General features: G+C 38.3%; 1 protein-coding gene across 9 annotated transcripts in view; it reads left to right on the top strand.

Moving 5' to 3' along the window:
- The window catches only part of DLGAP1 (DLG associated protein 1), a 419465-nt gene that overhangs the window by 102273 nt on the left and 294723 nt on the right, over nucleotides 1-22469 (top strand). For 7 of the 9 annotated variants that reach the window (XM_068671535.1, XM_068671530.1, XM_068671531.1 and 4 more), the window contains one exon: nucleotides 10440-10536. The exons of the other annotated variants lie outside the window; for them this stretch is intronic. The gene's annotated coding sequence lies outside the window, so the exon portion shown is untranslated. The remainder of the gene's footprint in view (nucleotides 1-10439; nucleotides 10537-22469) is intronic. 9 annotated transcript variants of the gene reach the window in all.

The raw sequence follows: 22469 nt of genomic DNA, 5'->3' as shown, positions 1-22469 counted from the left end.
ATAAGTGCTTACCATAAGTACGCACCAAAAGAACTTGTATTCTTGCCAGAACGGGGTCCTCATTTTGTTACTCAGTAAGACTTAGCTCTTTGTTTTTCTCTTTCATGAGTATTTATTTCACTTATTTAGGGTTTTGAAAATATAGGGGAATTACTTTCCCATAATGAATTGATTGCAATGAAGACAGAGTTAGTGGTTCTTAATTGTTAAACAAAGCACTTCAGTTTTGATGAAAAGCATGAACTTTAATTAATCTACAAGTATTTAGAGCAATAACAACAGCAGTAGAAATTGTTAAATAGAAAAACATAAAAATCAAATATTTTTTGATTTTTACACTGGAACAGGCTCCCCAGGGAAGTGGTCACTGCACCGAGCCTGTTGGAATTTAAGAAGAGATTGGACTGTGCGCTTAGTCACATGGTCTGAACTTTTGGGTAGACCTGTGCGGTGTCAAGAGTTGGACTTGATGATCCTTAAGGGTCCCTTCCAACTCAGGATATTCTATGATTCTATAAATATTTTTTTTTTTTCAGTTCTCTAGTGCAGTAGAATATTTGACATTTCTAACATTCTAATGATTTGAGGGAGTAATTTAACCTTTTAAAAATATCACAGGATGCATTCTTATTTGCAACAGATTTTTAAATGGTTCTCAGACTGGACATTAGGAAAAATTCACTGGAACAGGCTCAATAATATGCTTTCACTTTTGGTTATCCATGAGCAAGACATGCAGTTGGACTAGATGATCTTTGAAGGTCCTTTACAACTGTTCTGTTCTATTCTATTCTATTCTATTCTATTCTATTCTATTCTATTCTATTCTATTCTATTCTATTCTATTCTATTCTATTCTATTCTATTCTATTCTAATTCTATTTAAAGGTAGTACCACTGTTTTAAGCTAACCATGTGCTACATCCCCTTTAACTGCACAAGCCTTCTTAACACTGTCAGAGATGAGAATATGGGAAATAAATGTTGGAATAAAAACATCAGAACTGACAAGAACAATTTTAGTGGGACCAGGGTAATGTGTGCTTGAAATATATGTGAATTGTGTTAATAATATACTTATCTACATCTCATCAAATACAACTCTTATTTAAATAATTATTTTTTAAAGTAAAAGCCTCATGTCTTGTGTAAATGTGCTATTAAATTTCAAGAACGTGTTGGAAAGCTTCCCTATTTTGCCTCTATCTAGCCAAATCTGCCTTGATAAATCCAAATAAGCTGGTATGTTTCAGCATGCCCTGCCAGAAAACCAAACAAACCCAAGACAGAAGAAAGTAAGGTGATTTCATTCTGTTGATAGAACATGACAGCACATCAAGGCACAGTCTTAATATAGCTCAATGAAGATTCTTGGTAACCCATGGTATCCCTTTTGTTAGCAGGTTTTCACAGGGTGTGAGACTGGACTAGGTAGTTAATGTGACCTCCTCTCTCTATATGTTGTTAAATTTCATATAGATACCCTTCTCTTCACCCAAGCTACTTCATTCAAAATCATTTCCTTCCCTCACAGACAAAAAATGGTGTTCATAGGTACAGCAAGATCAAAGTATTTTCATTGTACAAAGCCACTATGATGGTAGGGAATTCACCATTGCCAGCCAAGATTGTCCTAACAGGCAGCTGAGGACCTGTGCTGCAGCAGATGGCTGAGGAAATGCTAAAAAAGTAGGAATAAAACTAAGCACAGAATGATTCTCTGATGTTTTATAATCACTGAGGATCTGGGCAGAGATTAGATAATGACAATGCTGCAGAAGCTTGCATGATGGGGGTCACACTATTGTGAGTTAGACTGTGCTGGTAGAACATCTAGTTCCTAGGCGGTGGTTCTCCATTTTGGTAATTATATTTTTGTTTCTTGTTACAAGATCTTGAGGGAGAAACCTGGATGAGTACACCTGTGTGGTTTTGTGTTGAGACATTTTATAATGTTTTATAATATTCTGAAAGGAATTCAGGAATGAAGCAGATTGATTTTTGTGGGTTGTTTATTATTATTATTATTTGTTTTATTTAGTGTTAAGAAAATGAAATAAATTAGGTGTGCAGGTAAAAGAAACAAAAGTTAGTGAAGATAATGTAGACAATAAGACAGTTCTTATTTTAGTCAATATTTTAACAATTTTGCTTCGTTACAGTCTTTGAATGTAAGGTAAGCATAGAAAAATACATGACCGTACAATGACAATTCCAGATAGTATATTGTGACTTCATTTGTGGAAGTATCTGTGTTGTACATCTTTTTATTATGTTTAAAAATATTCATGCACCTGTTCTGATGCAAAGAATTAAAGACTCAGAAATATTTAAATTAACTGTTCTTAATGTCTCCTACTTACCAGGCTGGTAAAGTAGAAAGGACAGAGTTTTATCTCAGTGCCAGATGTTGAGGAGTTCAGCAAGAACCTCTTATACATAATGTTAGGTTAAATTTTGTATCTAAGCGATGTTAAGTAGTTGCAAATTAGCTGAATATTAGTGCTGAAATGGTCACTCAATTAAACTTTGGTTGTAGAGATGCCCTGACTGAGTACTCTGACTATAAATGCAGTCCATGTTTAAAAGGTGTGGTTGGAAGCCACTAGTAAATATTAAAAGTATTCTAAACAAGGATTAACACGTGTCTTATAGATGGTTCTCATTCTTAAATTTCTTTTGAAATAAGCAAAGTTGTTTTATAAAGATTCATATTTTAAAAGTCAGTGAAATAACAAATGTAACAATATCCCTTTCTTTTTTTTTCCTTCATCAGGAAAATAAAATAAATAACGTATCTATTCTCCTTCAAAATCTTTTATTAGTTTCACCTACGAGCAAAATTTGTGCCCAATAGCATAGAGACATTTTATCAAAGCACTGGGGAAACCCTTCATTTTCAGATTTTAAGAAAGTTAGTAATATTTTTGGTGACTATAAAAATGAAATATTTTGCAATGGGTTATGTAACTTGCTGCTAGTACAGAAATGACTTGGCATACGTGTTTAATGGTTTCACCTGTAGTGATGCTTGAGGGCAACCTCCAAGCCTTAATGCTAAACTCTAATTAGTGTAGACAAGATCACAGCACTGGATTTCAAGGGACTTTTGAAATTTGTCACTGCAGACAAATTACCACTGCAGTTACATGACGGGTCTTGACAGTGTGTTCAAATCATTTATGATAAAACATAAAAAATAAAAAAATAAAAAAATAAAAAAAAAAACTCCATCGACTCCAGTATTTTCTAATAATTTGGCTACCAAGACATTTTGCACCCAATAGGGTAGCTAGACTATGGGTAAGTACAGAAGTAGCACTGTAGCTGGAGGGTTTATGGTAATTCCATAAGCAGGAAAGTGTCTCTGCAAAGGAGAGATAAACAGCTAGTAATCCTCATAATTCCCTACTGATAGCCTATCCATCTCTGCTATAAATTAGAAAGCCCAGAGATTAGGAAGGCTAGGCAGGGTGTAGCTCACAGCATTAATCACAGTATTAGGACAGCAGTGTGCTCAGATTCTGTGTCCAAAGGGCTGGTATTTCTCTCTAGGTTAAATGACATAATGTAGTTTGGAATACATATTGATCAAACTGCTAATGTAATGCAGAGATGGTTTTCTTGAAGACACTGTGTCGTGGTTCCGCTCGAGTGGGCAGCCGAGCTCCACCACAGCCGCTCTCTCACTCCCCCTCCTCAAAGAGGAATGGGGAGAAAATATGTGAAAGGGGCTCAAGGATTGAGATAAGGACGAGAAAATCACGCAATAATTAGTGTAACGGGCAAACCAGACTCAGCATAAGAAGACAGATAGTAAGATTTATTGCTCATTACTAACAAGCTAGAGAAGTGAGAAACAAAGGAAAGAAACCAAAAGCACCTTCCCCCCCATCCACCCTCTTCCACCTCCTCCCCCCGAGCGGCGCAGGGGAACGGGGGAATGGGGGTTATGGTCAGTCTACAGCACTTCTTCTCTGCCGCTCCTTCTCGGTCACTCTTGTCCCCTGTGCTGTGGGGTCCCACCCACGGGATGCAGTCCTTGACGAACTGATCCGGCGTGGGCTTCCCACAGGCAGCAGCTCTTCCAGAACTGCTCCAGATATGGGTCCGTACCACGGGGTCCATCCCTCGGGAGAAAACTGCTCCAACCTGGCTCCCCTACGGGCAGCAGCTCCTGCCAGATCACCTGCTCCTGCGTGGTCTCCTCTCCACGGGCTACAGGTCCGGCCCGGAATCTGCTCCGGCAGGGGTCTTCCACAGGCGGCAGCCTCCGTCGGTGCAGGGCCACCTGCTCCACCGTGGTCTCCTCCACGGGCTGCAGCGTGAAACCCTGCTCCACCGTGGTACTCCATGGGCTGCAGGGGGACATCCTGCTTCACCATGGTCCTCACCACAGGCCGCAGGGGACTTCTGCTCCGGCGCCTGGAGCACCTCTCCCCCTCCTTCTACACTGACCTTGGCACCTGCAAGGCTGTTTCTCACTCCCTTGACTCTCCCAGCTGCTGTGTGGCGCAGCGTTTTTTTCCCTGTCTTAAATATGCTCTCACAGAGGCGCAAAACAACATCGCTTATTGGCTCAGATCTGGAAAACAACGGGGCCCTTCCCAAACATGGGGCGGCTTCTAGATCTTTCTCACAGAAACCACCCCTATGGCCCCCTGCTACCAAACCTTGCCACGTAAACCCACTACACACTGTTATATACTTCTCAAATATAAGCTATCAACTGTGGACTTGGGAATAACGCATTCATCTTCACTGTGAAAGATGTAGCCGTGATTTTGTAAGCTCTTCAGTATTCTAAATTAAGTTTTGTTTGTTTGTTTGTTTGTTTGTTTGTTTTGTTTTAATATGTTGTTAGCGTTATTTATATGGAATTAGGGTCAGTTTGTCCTTAAACCTCCTGGTTTAAGGAAATTGCACAAATTGCACTGAGAAGAAATTGCACAAATAGTTCTAACTATTGGTATCTGCATGGGGCTGTTAATACTGCATAAGTAATGTAGCCATTTTTTGTGTACAAATTCATATTTAACCATAAAATGTGAATGAACTTGAACATTTTGAAGTTAGTTATTTGTTCGTAGAAGCACATGGCTGAACAAAATAATCCTTGATAATAATATTTCACTGTGCAGGTAGTCAGATGCAGAAAGAATTGTGGTTTTGCCTCCATAGTATGACATATATTCTAAATCCTATGTAACTTTTGATCTAGAATATGTAATTCTAAAAGTGGATAGCACTCCTGTCTTTTTATCAGACAATTTGTGTGTTCAGATCTCTGCTCTCTCATTTCAACGTCCTTTTGAATAAATGCACAACTGTAATGTGGGAATGTAGTTACTGTGTGCATTATTGTCACTTCAGTCTTCGACAGGGGTCTAGTTCAATAAACTGTTGCTTGAGGAAAAGTAAGTCTTTTCTAAAATTGTCTTTTTTATTATTTTTGAAAGAAACTTTTTATCCTTGCATGTACAGCAGCAGAGTACAAGGTTTTTGAGATAGTGGATGTGTTTTCATCATCTTGTTTGTTTTTGTTTGTTTGATTTGGGATGGCAGTAGGGTTTCTGGTGTTGCAGTCATGAGAAAGAAAAAACAAGGAACTTCTAGAGGAAGGAACTCACTAATTACAGTATGAAAGATGTCTTCTTAGCAAAGTGAGGAAAACATTTTAATGCACTTTTATAGGCAAAAAGAAAATTACATCTGAAAGAGAATTATAGGGAAAAAGAAAAAAATATTTGTGTTTGGTAGTATTTGAAAATATATGAATTGTCATCCAACTCATAAAAACTGACAGGAGACAGAAAAGCACACTGACAAAATAAACACCTTTTTATAATCTGCACAGAGTAAATTGGACTCAGCAGAAACTATAGCAAATTTGGACATTCAAGCAACAATTGTAAAAATTTTTAAATATTGTAAAATGCAAAGAAATGTCTGCAGGATGACAGCATTAGACAGAAGACAGTCTCAGAGAATACTTATACTAGAAAGATGAAGGAGACGTTCATGGAAAAGCAGCTGGAGCAAATACACCCTATAACATAAATGTAAAGTTCGCAACTGGAAGCTATGGAAGATGTAGCAAAACACTAAGCCTTGAAGTGCAGAAACAGTCTACCAAGTGGCAAGACATGTATGCAGGAGATCAGTAGAAAGACATTTTGCGTGAAAAGGCATCCAAAAGGGAATGGTGGCTCTGGATGAGAGCAAATAAATACATTTTCAACAGAAAAAAAAAAAAAAAAAAAAAAAATCTTTGTATACAATCAATTTAGGATTTGCATAAAATGCAAAACGTGAGCATAATATTAGTCAGTTCTACCCTTCCACCAGTCAGATGTTTAAGAACAGCAGTAGAAGTTTTAAGGCTTTTATATTATTATGATTATTTTTAATAATGTATTTATGGACTTATCTGTCACATATCAGTCAAAACTATTTGTGTCTGGACTGCAACCAGCAGAGTTTCTGATAGGAAGGTGAATAAGATGTGTAGCATAAGTAGCAATAGCTTGAACAAATAAGCTTGAACAATTTGGGCTATAAAAAAGAATGTGACAGAAATTAAAACAAAGTTTGGTGTAGCTACTTTGAGCTTTTGGAAAAATTGGCAGAAACTGTTATGTAACAAATGAAATTCTGTAAATACTTTTAGAAAGTGATATCCTTCAATCTTTAACATTTTCAAACTCTCAGAACAAATTGTTTGTCCGACTGTAAAGTAAAGGAAGTAAAATTCTGACCTTCTGTAATTCCTCAGATAAACTCAATAAGTGTGAGAATACACCTTGGAAATATGTTCAGATCCCTCGCTTCCTTCCAGAATACTTTTTTTTTTTTTTTTTTTTTTTTTTGGGTGGGGGGGGTAATGCATAACTGATAAGTTATGGCCATTTCAATGCATGTAAGTGAATGTTGTATTTATTCCTATGTATCTGAGGCATAAGAATTATATTCCACTAGTACTTCTATGTCTATAATAATATTGGAGTGCATGTGTAAATGAATTTATAAGTCCATTTTATTCCAAATTATTCAGCATTGTGTAGTCAAAGTACTAAGTCCACTAATTCCATGGTGTTCTGAGTTCTGAGCACTTTGACAAATTACACTAAAAGTCTTGTCCAGGGCATCCTGTATATGAGAAAAGCTGGTTGATATTCTTTGCTCTAATTTGGTGTCATGTAGCAATTCTGTAGTTAAAGAGAAAGAATGCAGGTTTTCAGGGAAATATTCAGATGTTTTAACTATTAAACAGTCATTTTCTTTCTGCAAGCTGCTGCACTATTCACTGTGCATTTTTCCAAGCTCAGCATAAAATAAGGAAAGGGCACTGTAACCATAAGGTCTTTACCTGTGCAGCTGTGTTTTGTTGGCTCGCTAGTTGCAAACTGCCCTGAAAAGACTAAGGGTCCTTAGAAAAGAATGTGTCACCACATAATTGTAAAGAATATTGTAATGATCAACAGAGGGCACAGTGAGCTTACAGAAAGAAACAGTGGGATGGTATCCCATACCTTTTCAGAACTTGACTTACTAACCTCACTGAAGTTATTTTGGGGAGTTTTAATTATTTATTAGACTTAATAAGCATTATATTTGCTTTTGATTTTTTTCCAATCCCTAAATTTGGGCACTTAATTGCAATATAACAGTGATGGATATATACCTTGCTTTTTTGCTCCCGACAATCCTAGAATCATAGAATCACATAATGGTTTGGGTTGGAAGGGGACTTAAAGATTGCCTGATTCCAACCCCACTGCCATAGGCAGGGACACCTCCCACTAGACCAGGTTGCTCTAAGCCCCATCCAACCTGGCCTTGAACACCCCCAGGGATGGGGCATCCACAGTTTCTCTGAGCAGCCTGCTCCAGTGCCTCATCACCCTTTGAAGAATTTCTTCCTTATGTCTAAACTAAATCTATACTTTTTTATTTTAAAACCATTACTCCTTTTCCTATCACTCTATTATTGACAAAGTAATGTAATAAAATAAACAATACATTATTAGCCCTAAGAGCCCTAAGAAAGTGGGAGAAGAATAAGAGGCTAACTGATGAAACTTTGTGTAATAGAGTTATAAACAGTGATGGAGGAGATGATTGCACCATCATGAAGGGAAGGAGCTGGTGAGACATACCTTCTACCGTGCAACAACGTACCTGAGCAAACAAGTCCTGCCAGGACAACCATGCTGCTTCCAGAGACTTCGACCTGTGTGGTGTCATGTGGACTTCTGACTCAGCTTGCAGATAACTGCCTTATTGTTGATACAGGCACACCTTCAGTTCTGATTATAAATATTATGTTCATTTTCTGACAGCAGTGGTTAAGTTGAAAGGAATCGCCTTTGTTGAGCTTCAGATATGCTGAGGATATCCAAATCGGGATATCAGTCTTAAAAACCTACAAATGAAAGATCTTATGTTAGCTCAAATGCAGTTACAAAGTTTTCATAAACTTCAAGTATGATAAAGTCTGTATGATCTTTTATTTAACTGACCCTCTGGAAGCACAGCTGGAGAACACAGAGATGACACTTACACTTACATCAAACTGGAATACTGTGTCAGGTACTTAGCCAGGTAGTTGGACTGAATTCTTCAGCTTAATATGGCTGTAGACTTCACTGTAATGTAACCACCATCACAGGAGAGGAGGAAGTGTCACCAGGGAAGTGGCTGGTAATCTTATTTCAAGAATAAATAAATTGAGCATACAAAATGTTTTAGAACATGTCAGAATCTTCAAACATTAATTTATGCAAAGTTATGTGTCAAACTCTAGTTGCTAAAATTATGCATGCATACAGTAAGGCTGTAATAGTACATGGCAGGGCCCACAAAATGCCTGTGGAAGGGTATGTATTCCTAAAGGTTATTGTTTTAAACGTGGTGCTTTAAGTCTTTAAAATAGTGAGAATTCTGTTGTAATCAGTCCCCTTACTGAGTGCTCATTAACAGCTATGTACATATAATGGCTTTTTTTTTTTTTTTCCAAGAGAACTCTTAAGTCTAACAATATAGATCACATCCTGTTATTTGTTTACATGAGGTGATTATGTTGGTTTGAAATATAACTGTTTCCATGAACAGTGTAGATATTTTTTCAGGTTAGCAGCTGCCAGTCTAAAACTTGTCTCCTTTGAGCCAATGGCCTTGTAGTTACATTCTATCAGAAAGTAGTTGCAAACAGATTGTGCAGAGACCCTGCTGTAAATGGATAATTTTTATTCATGATATTTAGACTGCTATATCTTGAAAGATGCCTTTTCTAAGTTTCTGAGTCAAGTGCTTTATTAGGAGAATCCCTTTCAGAAAGATGAAGGGTTTGTTCATTGCTCTACTTCATGGAGAACGGAAGCTTTTTTTTTTTTTCTCCCAGTGTTGTAAGGACATTTGTCTTCTCTACCATCTTCTTAAGCAGTTCTTAATCCCACAATATGTTTGAGCCTTGCTCTGCTGAAAATCTTAGGACTCCACCCAATTTATCCCTTTATAATCAACACATGGAAAAGTAGGAAAAATGATGTATATACTAATTTCCTTATTCTCCAGAGTGAGAAAGCAATGATTTTCATTGTAATACTTAGTCTCGTCTCCTTTCAATTCCTGTTAGCTGTTTGCCATATTGAATTTTGCAAAGTAAAATGGATTTTTTTTTAACATACTGGAAATCTTTTATAGTTGAGAGTAGTTTGATGAAGAAAAATTAAGAAGGGGAAATGAGCATTTGAATAACACTTTTTTCATATTTCTCTTTAATTTGGGGAATGTCTGATATTACCTACGTTAAGAAACCTTGAAATTGATTTAATCTGGGCCTTCATGTGTGGCAATATGAGACTGGGGAGGGGGGGAAGTGTTTTCCTTTGCCTCCTGCAAAAGTGTCACATTTTCAATCCTTCAGACTAAAATTTAGAGGTGAGACACACTACTACATCGTATAGTATTTTGTAGGTGCTAAGTTCCTTGCAAATTTAACATTTAAAAGTAGTAAGCTTTAAGGAATTTGGAAAAAAAAGCAAAATGCAGTAAAAAGTGGTCTGAAATTAAGATGTATCAAACAGAAAGGCTGCTTTAGAATACAGATATTCTAATTTGACTGTGTATATTCTGAATAGCTGTTGTAGTTCACCTCAAAAAGGCTAATTTTTCAGACTCTAAGACTAGGCAAATGTCAGCCCCTGCTGAGTTCTCAGGGCAGCACTCTGCATGGGTAGGTAGTTACCAGTGCAGTCAGAAAACTGTATCTGAATCCAGAAGCAGAATTTTCCCTCACTTGTAAGGCTTACTTTAGTTGGTGTCATAGGAGATTGCATTGCACCTCAGGCAAGAAAATGTGACTGTTTAATGCTGGAGACAGATCTCGTGCTTAAGCACAGAATCTGAAGTGTAACTGTTGTTTGTTTTTATTTTAGCAGGGAAAAAGAGCAATAATCCCAACTGGCAATCCAAAAATAACCAGATTGGAGGGTGGAAGGAAAAGAAGGAAAGAGGGAAGAGAAAAATGGAGAGGTAAATTGCTATTCTGTAGCCACAGTTCCCTTGCAAGGAGGAGCAGAGAGGCTTTATTCTATGTATGTGTAAATACAGTGTTTCAGTGATGCACAGTGTCTCTGGAAATGAGGAGCAGAGACTCCACTGCTACACCACAGCATTTGAGAGTTAATGAGATATGAGAAGGAGGAGGACACCATCTCTTGTTCTCTTCTGGAGGTGTTAATATCTTGTGGTCAATCATCTCATAAATTTCCTATATAACTTATCAATACTGGACTATCACTCTTTCTAGTCCATTATTTCACTATAAGGTTATCTCTCCCCATTTCTTTAGTACCTTCTGGTCTCATGTATATAGTTTGATTTGAGCATTGGGAAGGACTGATTCTCTGCAATGAAAGACTGTAGTGCAGCAGCTAATTCTTACATGTCATTCCTCTTTTCTTGACCATCAGATGTGTTGTGGATGCTGTGGGATAATGGCATGTTTAGGTCCTGATGTGCTGATACTGTACATTTTCTTCCCATTTGTGAAAATGATACACCTCAGCTGCAATGGATGGAATGTGAGCAATCCTGAGATGAATTTTCCCATTTTTTTCTGCTTCAAAAGAATTGAGTTGTGATATGATATTATTCAGACACTAGAAATGAGAAGGCAGAAAAATAGACTCCAAGACCCCAGTGGCTGTCTGAATCCATTCTTGATGGCTATTCCTTTTTCCCTCATGAAGATAAATTTAAATGTTTTCTTCCTGAACATTTTAAAAATTCAATCTTTTCTTCATGGAAAGTACTGATGCTAGGAGTTACATTGGCTGCCTTTTTAAATGTTCAGGCTGTAAGTACAACACAGTGGGATATTTCAGTAGTAATGCATATTTCTTTATACTAATTTACTATACTGTATACCTTTTTTATATTATATATTTGAGGTTTGGAACCTTTATTCTAAATTTTATATTATTGATTGCAGTTTTATCCAGCCATTCCCCTTCCCCCCCCCCCCCCCCCCATACACCACATGTTGTAAAAGAATAGATGGCAATATGTAATGCTGCTATTTCTTCAAAGCTGAGTGGCATGGAAGAGACTGAAATAACCCAGATTCCACTCTAAAACTGTAAATGCTACCCCTTGTTTTATTGCAGAAGTAAATGCAGTCCTGCATCTGAGGAGAGATAACACTGTGCACAGACTGGGAAGCCAACTGGCTAGCAAGCAGCTTTGTAGGTGTTGAAGGTACTCATGGGCAATCACTTGTGCATGTCAACAGCATGCACTCGCAACAAAGACAGGCAGTCCTGTCCCAGTCAATGTTAGCAAGTGTATCCAGCAAGTCCTTCCCCTTTATGTGGCACTTTTGAGACCACACTGGGAGGACCATGACCATTTTGGGGCTCCCCAGAAAAGGAAAAGCACTGACATGCTGGACCAAGTCCAGCAGAGGGCTACCAGGAGAACTGCAGTACGTATGAGAATGTGTAAAGTGAGGCTGGGAAAAATGGGTTTGTTCAGCATAAAAAAAGATGGCTGATAGGAGGTCTTATTGCTGTCTTCAACTATCAAGGGCATTCTTATCAAATTCTTCTCAGAGGTATGTACTGAAAGGACCAGAAGCCCCAGAACAAAGTGAAACACAGGAAATTAAGACTAAGTAGGGGAAAAAATTACGAAGGGCAAAATGACTGGAGCAGATATCTAGAGAGGCTATAAGAGCCTCCTTGGAGGTAGGCAGAACTCAGTTGGACTTGCTTTGAGAGGGACACTTGGTCACAGGTTCTTGCCAATTTATATGGTTTTGTGTGTCCTAGTGAAAGGACAATAAGGAGATAAATTTGATTTCCAACAGGACTATGTAGTATAGGAGTCCTCTCCTTAGTTAGAGTTGTATGGGTGTGTAATTTGTTTTGTTTTGTTTTGTTTTATTTTATTTTATTTTATTTTATTTTATTTTATTTTATTATTTTATTTTATTTTATTTTATTTTATTTTATTTTATTTTATTTTATTTTATTTTATTTTTATGGATGAAATAAATCTGACTTACTTTTGTCTTAACTTGCTTGAGAACAATTCTATAGTTTCTCATTTTAAAATAAGTTTTGTTTATTTGTATGTTTATCAGAGTTGCAATCATAACAGTAAATCTTCTGTCTTGTAATAACTCTAGCAAATGATAAGGACCTTAACGATACAGTGTACCATTTCTTTGTAAGCTTTGATCAGTGAAGAAGATAACAAAATCAATTTCTGGTTTGGATTTAGCTTGAATACTGTCTGTACATAGTAGAGATGATTTACACTTATCTGTATCTCAGTTTCTGCTTCAGGCTTTCAGCAAGTTTGAGCAGATATGAAATGGATATCAGAAGCTACAGCAATATTTAGAAGTCTCTTTTGAAAACTGTGATCCTAGAGTCTTGCTTTTTATGTGCTAATTTTAAATTCTGAAGGACAAGATGAAAAGTAACCAGTTTTCCAAACAGCTGAGACTCAAGGTAATCCGATCTCTGATGGCATTGCTTTGAAAGAAAAGTGCAAAAAAGTGCATTTTGTGTAGCTTTATTTTTAAAATCATTCTCTTGCTTTGAACCCATTTGCAAGATGTTTCTCAACCCTCTGGAGGCTGCTTTCATTGACTTTCTTGACAGCAGAAGATGCTCAGACATTTACCTGCTCTGAGCCCATGCAGGCTGGGCAGTTGTCCAGTTAATGAAAAGATTTGCTTGTACCAATGTGACTTGTCCAACTCAAAGGGTTTGTTTATTGCCACATGTCAGCCAGCTGTACATGTTGGCCTTGCAATGTTTTGGCAAGGTGCTCAGCATCTCACCTACACTCAATTTAGGACAGGTAATTCTGCCTGCAGTAGCCTTCTGGTAGCCCTTTTATCCTGGGAGCCCTCAGAGGAAGTTGTGAGCTGAATGATGTGAGCTATCCTGATGGTGGTGGATCTTCCACTGATCTATTCACATAGAGGTCATGCAGTCCTGCTATGCCTGGTCAGGTCAGACTTTCTCCATATGTCCACAAGTAAGATGCCAAGAAATACTCTCTCTGCTGAAACAGCTTCTCCAGCATGCAGCTTGTTCCCTTTCCAAGTGGTCTCTGGCAGGCAGGGCACCAGGAATGAACTGCAGGATTAGCCTAGCAGCAGCTGCCTTATAGGGGTGAGTGCCCGTGGACTACACCCAAGGCTTCTTGAAACAATGGTTGCAGGTGTGAGTGTGAGGATGAAGAGGATGAATGTGTGCAGAAGATGACAGAATCACAGAATATCTCAAGTTGGAAGGGATCCATAAGGATCATCAAGTCCAACTCCTGGCACCGCACAGGTCTACCCAAAAGTTTAGACCATGTGACTTAAGTGCATGGTCCAATTGCTTTTTAAATTCAGACAGTCTTGGAGAAGTGACTACTTCACTGGGAAGCCTGTTCCAGTGTGCGACCACTCTCTCGGTGAAGAACCTCTTCCTGATGTCAAGCCTAAACTTCCCCTGCCTCAGCTTGACACTGTTCTTGCGGGTCCTATCACTGGTGATTACACAGAATCACAGAATTTCTAGGTTGGAAGAGACCTCAAGATCATCGAGTCCAACCTCTAACCTAACACTAACAGTCCCCACTAAACCATATCCCTAAGCTCTACATCTAAACGTCTTTTGAAGACTTCCAGGGATGATGACTCCACCACCTCCCTGGGCAGCCTGTTCCAATGCCTCACAACCCTTTCAGTAAAGGGAAATCAAGTTGGTCCCTTCCAACTTGATTACGGAGAATAGGTAAGCACCTGCCTCTCCACTTGCACTCGCGAGGAAGTTGCAGACTGTGATGAGGTCCCCCCTCAGCCTCCTCTTCTCCAGACTGAACAGGCCCAGTGACCTCAGCCGCTCCTCATACGTCTTCCCCTCTAGGCCCTTTACCATCTTCATCGCCCTCCTCTGGACACTCTCCAACAGTTTAGTGTCTTTTTTGTACTGTGGTGCCCAGAAATGCACACAGTACTCAGTCATGACCATCAAGATATGGTCATTTTGATAGTGAGGATAGCCTTTTGGTGTATCTGGCATGAACTATGTGAGGCACTCTGGCCAGCACAGCAGTATGGCACTGCACGCTACATCATTTCACAATTTTCTATTTTTTTTCCATTGAGTTGGGTAGCAATGGAAAGTGCATTTGGTCCTTCTGCTCCCACTAAAGACTGTCAGTTATTCTGGAAAAGGAGAGAGCTCATTCCTCATGTTACTGTCATTTATATTATCCTGGGACAGGAAGAAAAGAGCAAGCACTGAAAAATTGAACTGAAAGAAGGGAATGTCTTGTGAAAATAAATTATTTTTGTGTGATTTTCTAGCCAGTACATCATTCTCTCTTGGATAAGTTAAAATTACAATTTTGAAGTAGCAATTTAAAATTAAGCTAATATTAAGCTTATACTTAATCAGTCTTTAAAAATATGTTAACTAGTATTACACTTAAAGAAATGCTAATGAATTGCTACTTCCCAACATGTATATATCTCCTAAGAACTACACAGACTGCTGTAAAACAATTGTGTCATCAGTTTGGCCAGCTGACAAGGCATATGGCAAACTCTTTTATGATGCCTGTTATCTGTAATGATAGCTGTTTGTGTAGTGGTGCTCTTCACTAAGCAAGGGTAGAGCAGTAATGCAGCAGTTGCTGCTAAGTGGAGCAAACTGAAAAAAGGACCAAAAAAAATAAAAAACACCATTGATGATCAATGTTTTAGAAATTCAAGGAAAAAGAAAAGCAATGCAGTCACACAGGGGAGTTTCTATAGCAGCAGTAATCTGAAACACTCAGGCACATTGCCAAGAGCTCCAGTAGGTTGTTAATCAAAACTTCCAAGTTTCCTGCCAGTCCAAGGTTCTGTCAGCATCAGAAAGGAAAACTGTCATATAATGATGGGATACTTAACTTGCATAAAGAAAATTTTAAATTTTGCTGAGGACTATTCTTACCCTGAATTTTTTCACCCTGTAAAAATAGACTTCCCATTGGACTTTTAGCTGAAGTAATCCATTAATACATTTAACATACAGGACACATTCTGATACACTTAGAGAGTACATTCCTTTTTATTGGCTGCAATTCAGTGTTCCAGTAGTGAGATAAAAATCTTAAAATTCAGCCTTGTAATGGGGTAAGACAACATTGGGAAAATTAAACAGGTGTATATGTAAAACAGACGCTTTAATTGCAAAGTAAAATTTAAGTAAACTTGGTATAAGCACTCCAGTTATCTGTATAGTTAACAATAATATATAGCTTTGCTTCAGGCATTGAATTAACTGAAAAAATAATGTCAGCCACTTCCTGTTTATAAGGATAGTTGGCTTCTTAATATTATCACGCAGTAGGCATTTTTTTTCAACTGATGCTGACAAATCCCATTATCTAGGAAATGTTTCTATTGCATAAGCTTAACAACGGTGAAGGCAGAAGCGATTTCAGTCTTTTCCATCTTAATTTTCTGGGTGATGGATTTTTCAGTTCTCTCCAAGGAGGAGAAAACAGCAGGACATAAAAGGAGTGTGCGCTCTTTGGCATGATTTTCTCTTCCTGCCGCTTGCCTGGCAGAGCCTCTGTGGCCTTGGTGAGGGCATCAGAATGAGGCAGGAGGGAGGCCAGGAGACAGCAGGGGCAACCACTGCCATTCATTCAGAGAGCCTCTCCCCAGCACCTCACATTTCCCTCTGCCAATGATGGGGTCAGCATTAATTCACATTGCCTGGCGCATTCTAGGAGGAAATTCACTGTTAAGGGAATGGCTTAACAGTATGTAGGGATTCTGGTGAGCCTGGAGGTGTGTTTTGTAGGAACTGTGCTACCATAGAAACTGAAAGATGATGTGTAACCATTGGCTTTCCATGTAAATAGCCATAATTGCCTCTGGCCTGTGTAAATCTTGGGGGAGGGAGGGATTTATGGGGGTCAGGAGCAAAGTTGCCTCTCCCATGACCCTGTTCCCAGAAATGCTGTATTTCAACAGGATTATTTCAAGGGAACTGCTAAGATTATTGATGAAACAGTATCCTGTTTGGTATGTGTTTTTTGTTGTTGTCTTGGTTGGTTGGTTGGTTTTATTGGGTTTAATTTGTTGTTCGTTTGTTTTTAAATAACCCATGACAGCTGATTTGATCAAAAGCTTTTAGCAGTATAGTTTCCAGCCTGTGAAAATGAAGAGGAATTTGCTGTTTTGAAAGCAAAATGCAGTGTATTGCTTTATAGGTTTCTAATCCCATGTTATAGTTATTTGTCACCTATATTTCTGCTTACCAGAATTCCATAGATGGGTGGAAGACTCATGAATACTGTTAAGACCCCTGTGTGACATGATAAATCAGCCTGTTATGGGGAAGAAGGCATGCTTAATGGCCCTACACAAAATTTGTGTGAAGTAATAGGCCTAGGTAGCATAGAAACTTGAAATAGTTTCAGTCCAATATGAACACTTTATAACTTGGCAGTAGCTTGGCTACATTTGTATTGTACCTGTGTAGGAATTTTATGGCTTGTCTTGGTTCAAGTGCTAGTCTAAGGTGTTAAAAGAATTTACATAACAACTTCATAACATAACAACTTTACTAACAACTTCAGACTTTCCTGAAAATTGAGTTTTACATGAGGGTTACTGGATTAATTTCACTGTTTTTCTATTTTGACATCTCTCCTGAATGACCCAGCTACACTTCTGTACAATATGGGGGTGCTGTCAATGTAGGTAGATGTAAGCTAACATTAATTAATCATGTCAGGTGACTGCTATGGACATTATGAGTTTCAGTGCAGGCTGGAGACCCCAAGTAAATAAATTATGAGTAGAAAATATGGATCTTGAAAAAACTGTTTAGTGCTGTTTATTCAGTGCTGTTAGTTTGCAAATGAAATTCATTTCCCTGTTTGATTTAGATTATTCAGCTGTTTGACAACTGGGCATCTAGTTTGAGCTACTGCTTGGGAGCCTTTTCTAGCCATTGGAAAAGCAAGGATGCATCTCGTCTTAACGTGGCTGGATGAAATTTTGTGGTGAATATCACTCTTGGATTATTACTAGCCTGAGTATGCTGCAGTCCATCATTGGCTCCCCACAAGTGGTGTCTGTTTGTGACCTTAACATTCATCATGTCTGGGACTGTTGCTTCAGTAAAAAGGATCTACAGGTCACTTTTTTGTAAAAAAAAAAAAAAAAAAAAAAAAAAAAAAAAAAAAATCCAATTATAAAATTATCAAGCTGTTCTGAAATCTTGTCCTTATGACACGATTCTTTCCATTGCAGCAATGGATTTTTAATAACAAAGGTGCTTCATCCTGAACCCTTCCTAATAAAATGCAGTAACCCCCATGAACTTTAAATGTAACTTTTTTTTTTTTTTAAATCTGGCAGACACTGGTGGTTTGGTTTTCAGTTTTAAAGAGCTGCTCCTTTTATGAGATGTGTAGTGAGTTACAAATGTAAATTTCATCCCAGAAAAGTACATGAATTTTCTACAGCAATTGGTCTCCTGGTGTACTGTCCCCAAAATGGGGATAAATTAGGATGTACAGGCTGAAGAAGGAGCATACCATTGAAATCAAACATGTTTTGTTTTTAATGTCACATTTATTGCTTGATTCCATGAATGATCAGGATCCTAATGATTCTTCAATATTAGAAAGGAGGAACATGAGAGGAGATGGATGATCACAGGTGTTTGCAGTTTTTTCATGAAGATGATAGAAAAATACCTGACAATAGGGGGGAAAAAAAATGTTCTAAGACCCACATTTGCAGTCATCACTGATTCATATCATTGTGTTACACATTTCAGCTGGGCTCCTATTGCCATAATTTCTACTAACAAGAAAATGAGTCTCTTCTCTGAATTGCATTTAATATACCATTTCTGTTTTTCACATCCAGCCCACATGGTGCTATGCCTGAATAAAAGCAGATTGGCTTCCTTTTTTATTCAGACACTCTGGCTAACCCTTATATACATAAAAGAACTACATCAAAGTTACCACCCACTGAACATACACATTTTTTTCATGAATCAGGTCCAACTCCTGCTTAAAGAAAACTTGTTAAGTGATTGGCTAGTTTCTTCACATTACATGCAGTGACAGATTCCTTTCCACTTTTCAGATCCAACAACAGCTATTATTGGGAGCTAAAGAAGCCATTTTCATACTGATTCAAATGAAAACTTAATCTTGCCCCATAATAAGATTAGTGAATATTTACTGGACACTGAAGGTACTAAAGGACCACTAGAGATCTTGAGTGGAACATAAATAGATTACCTTTTATTGGGTCTCAATGAGAGTAAGCTCAGAAATATGCCAGCTGTTGAATTATTAACATTCAGTATAAATCAATAGCAAAATAGGCTTTGATGGTGATCTTCAAAAGGGTTTTAATCATTACTCCCCTCACAGACAGAAAGTAAGGCTGAACACTGGGGGTTTAGCTTGTGTTTCTCTTAACTGTATGGGAAGGTCACCACTATGAAGTTGCACTGATTTTAATAGCAATGAGCTATAATAGCAACACTCATTTTAGCATATTAGCATTTGAGGCTTCATTTTTACCACATGGTACACCTGGGTAATTCCAGAAGCACAGACGACAGACTAATGAACAATATTCACTTAAGTCCCATTGAAATTAATTAAATTGTATGATAGGTCTGTGTACTGAATTTGAGCTCATGTGCTGCCCATGCACTGCAAAAAGTGAAGTCACCCAAATATGCAGTTCTCCTTTAAGGTGGAGTTCTCTGCCTCCTTCCAGGATAATGAGAGCAATTTCTCAGGGATACCTGTGGATTCTGACTCCTTCAGACTTTCATGGTTTGAATTTGCATACTTGTTTTTGAATTTTAGTTGATATTACAGAAAGCTACTCTAAGCAAGCCCCTTGAGAGTGTATTCCCTAGCTTGTATACAAAAGATATTCTAAGTGTAATGATTCTGAGAGGAGGTGTGGGATAACAGCGTGGGCAGGAGGAGAATATTTTAATGCAAGACCTAGTGACAGTGTGAGAAAAGTATAATGTTAAAGTCAGCATAATGTCATTATAATAAGTATAATGTCAGTGCAGAGTAAGGGTTGCCAAAATCTCTGGGTCTTGAAGCCATGCTGTAAAGCATTCAAGAGCCCCAGCTTCCTCCTGAATTCTCTATAGCTATCCAAATTAGAATCTTCTCTATTCCTGCTGTAAGTTCCCACCCCCTCATTCTATATTTCTTCGTCTTCAACCAAATCCATATTTTCCCACCTTACACCAGCTACAGCTCTGTGTTGCCTGCCCTGCTCTGCTTCTCATTCTTGGCACACAAGCTGTGCTCATACCAGGTTGCCAACCTCCAGAACTGCACTCCACTACAGTCTCTGCAACTTCTTGCACTGATCCTCAGTCTCAAGCTCTGAGAGAAAGGCACTCAGGGAAAACTGCTCCCTGCCTTTTTCAGGTTGCCTGATGTTCGTGCAGTTGGTTGGTTGTCTGCCATGTGAATCCTTTTTCATATACTGAGTCTTTAAGGTGAGAGTGGGCTGGGAGTGGGGTAGCTGGCTTCAGTGAACCACTTTGGCTAGTGGCCGGTGTCCGGATTCCCTTTCCACGTCATCCAGTGACTTGGTGGTGGGCTCACAGATGAAGTGATTAAGCCTTCTGATTTGCCTCAGGTGTCATGTAATAACATTTATCACATGCTGGGCTTTCTGATACCTCTTATTTTTTTTATGATGATTTAACCCAAACTGAAATATCATATATAATTTTTCATATGTTCAATTATACTGCCTTTGCAGTTCTGACCAATACTTACATTATAATTTATACTCATATTTTTTAATCTATCTGTTTCAAGAGGATTAATATAAAATACTCTCATGGGGTAGTTTGAGAATCTGATCTTCAAAAACCTTATTTTGAAGTTTGTGCACTTTATGCCTTATATGCAATTTGCTGAACAGGATGTTTTTTCCTGCAGTTATTTGTAGGTGTATTTATACTGGTCATAGGAAAAGATTTTTCTTTTTTCCTTTTTTATTTTTTTTCTTTTTTTTTTCCTTTTTTTTTTTTCTCCCTCTTGGTAAATGAACCTCTAACAGCTACAGTAAAAATATTAGAGTGGATTCTTTTCTTTCTTCCCTTACCTCCCCATATACATGGTTTGTTATGGCTTTTGCAGTGCCTCCTTCAAGTCAATAAATAAGTGGACCTCTTCCACTGCTTATGCCAGCGACATATTGCTTGATGTGGGGTTAATGGTGCACAATTATTGCTGTTTTATTGTGCATTGCCAGGACACCATGAGCCTGTGCAGACTCTATCCTCTCAACTTCAGAATATAAGATCTATTACTTGCCCTCAAACATGTGTCTGCCTCTTGAAAGAACAAAGTACTTCTGTCAGGATGACGTGATTAAATAAATTGAACCATCCAGATCATCCTACCATAATCTCACAATAATAAATCTTCCAAAAAAAACATCTTCCTCTGTAGAAGTCTTGCTAACATACAAGATGTTTGCTAAGGAAAATGTTTTAGTACTATGAATCATTTTGTTAGAGTTTTATAATTTTTCTACAAGGGGAACTGAATTATTCATCAATATGGAATAGCATGAAATGTAATCCAGGTTGTTGTTGGTTTTTTATCATCATCTTAAATTTGACTGCTTAAAAAGGACTTTTTTCAGTATTTTTGTTCATTAAGTCATACTTGGAAGTGAGTTATCTTTTCCATGTTGTGCTCTTTGCTTTTTCCTTTGAGTCATTTTTACTGCAGATAACACATTTTAGTTCAGCTCATTTACAGGACAATATTATGCTGATAGTGATATTCACTTTTTAATTCAGCGCTGGGTTCCTAAAGTGACAAAGCTCAACAGTATGTCATTTGGGCAGACATATTTCTGGTGTGTTCTTGCCCAGAGAAGTTGTGGATGCCCACAACTGTTCAAGACCAAATTGGATGAGGCCCTGGGCAACCTGATCTAATAGGTTGCATCTCTGCCCATGGCAAGGGGTTTGGAACTAGGTGACCTTTAGGTCCCTTGCAACCCAAGCCATTCTAGGATTCTTGAAACCTCCCAAACTGATGGGATGAATTCACAAATAGACTTGCTTATTCAGTTGTATTTCCTAAACAGTACTTTAGAGCATAGTACTGTACTGATTCACTACACACAGTTTTTCATATTGTATCAGGCAAGTTCATTTTTGTGAAAGATTTGATAAATAGTATCCAGTGGAATCCTTATTAGCCTGATCAGTGAGTCCAAAAAGATTCCAGCTGCAAGGGATTGATTTAGCAAGCATATTTTGCTCTGACAATGTCCAAGCAGATCTTGAACTACATAATAAAAAAGTCATGGAATAGCATAAGTTGTTGTTTTTCAATTAGCTTTTTTTAATAGAATAGAATAGTTCAGTTGGAAGGGACCTTCAAAGATCATCCCTTCAACTGTCTGATCTCTTTAGGGCTAACCAAAAGTTAAAGCCTATTACTGAGGGCATTATCCAAATGCCTCTTGAACACTGACAGGCATGAGGCATCAATCACCTCACTAGGAAGCCTGTTCCAGCGTTGACCACCTTCACAGTAAACAAATTTTTCCTAACATCCAGTCTGTACCTCCTCAGGCACAGCTTTGTGCTGTTCCCATGCATACTGACATTAGTTAGTGGGGAACAGAGGCCAGCACCTCTCTCTGTGTATCCCCTCCCTGGGAAGTTGCAGAGAGCCACGAGGTCACCTCTCAGCCTCCTTCTCCCCAGACTGGGCAACCCAAGTGTCCTCAGCTTCTCCTCATAGGACATGTCTTCCAGCACTTTTTCCAGCTTTGTTGTCCTCCTCTGGATGTGGAACTGTATTTCAGAACCTATAAACACGGTAGTTAAATTGGCCATCATCCTTTATGGAAA

The sequence above is a fragment of the Anas acuta genome, chromosome 2, assembly GCF_963932015.1.
Source record: "Anas acuta chromosome 2, bAnaAcu1.1, whole genome shotgun sequence".
Lineage (NCBI taxonomy): Eukaryota > Metazoa > Chordata > Aves > Anseriformes > Anatidae > Anas > Anas acuta.
This window is presented reverse-complemented; position numbering and strand designations above follow the sequence as displayed.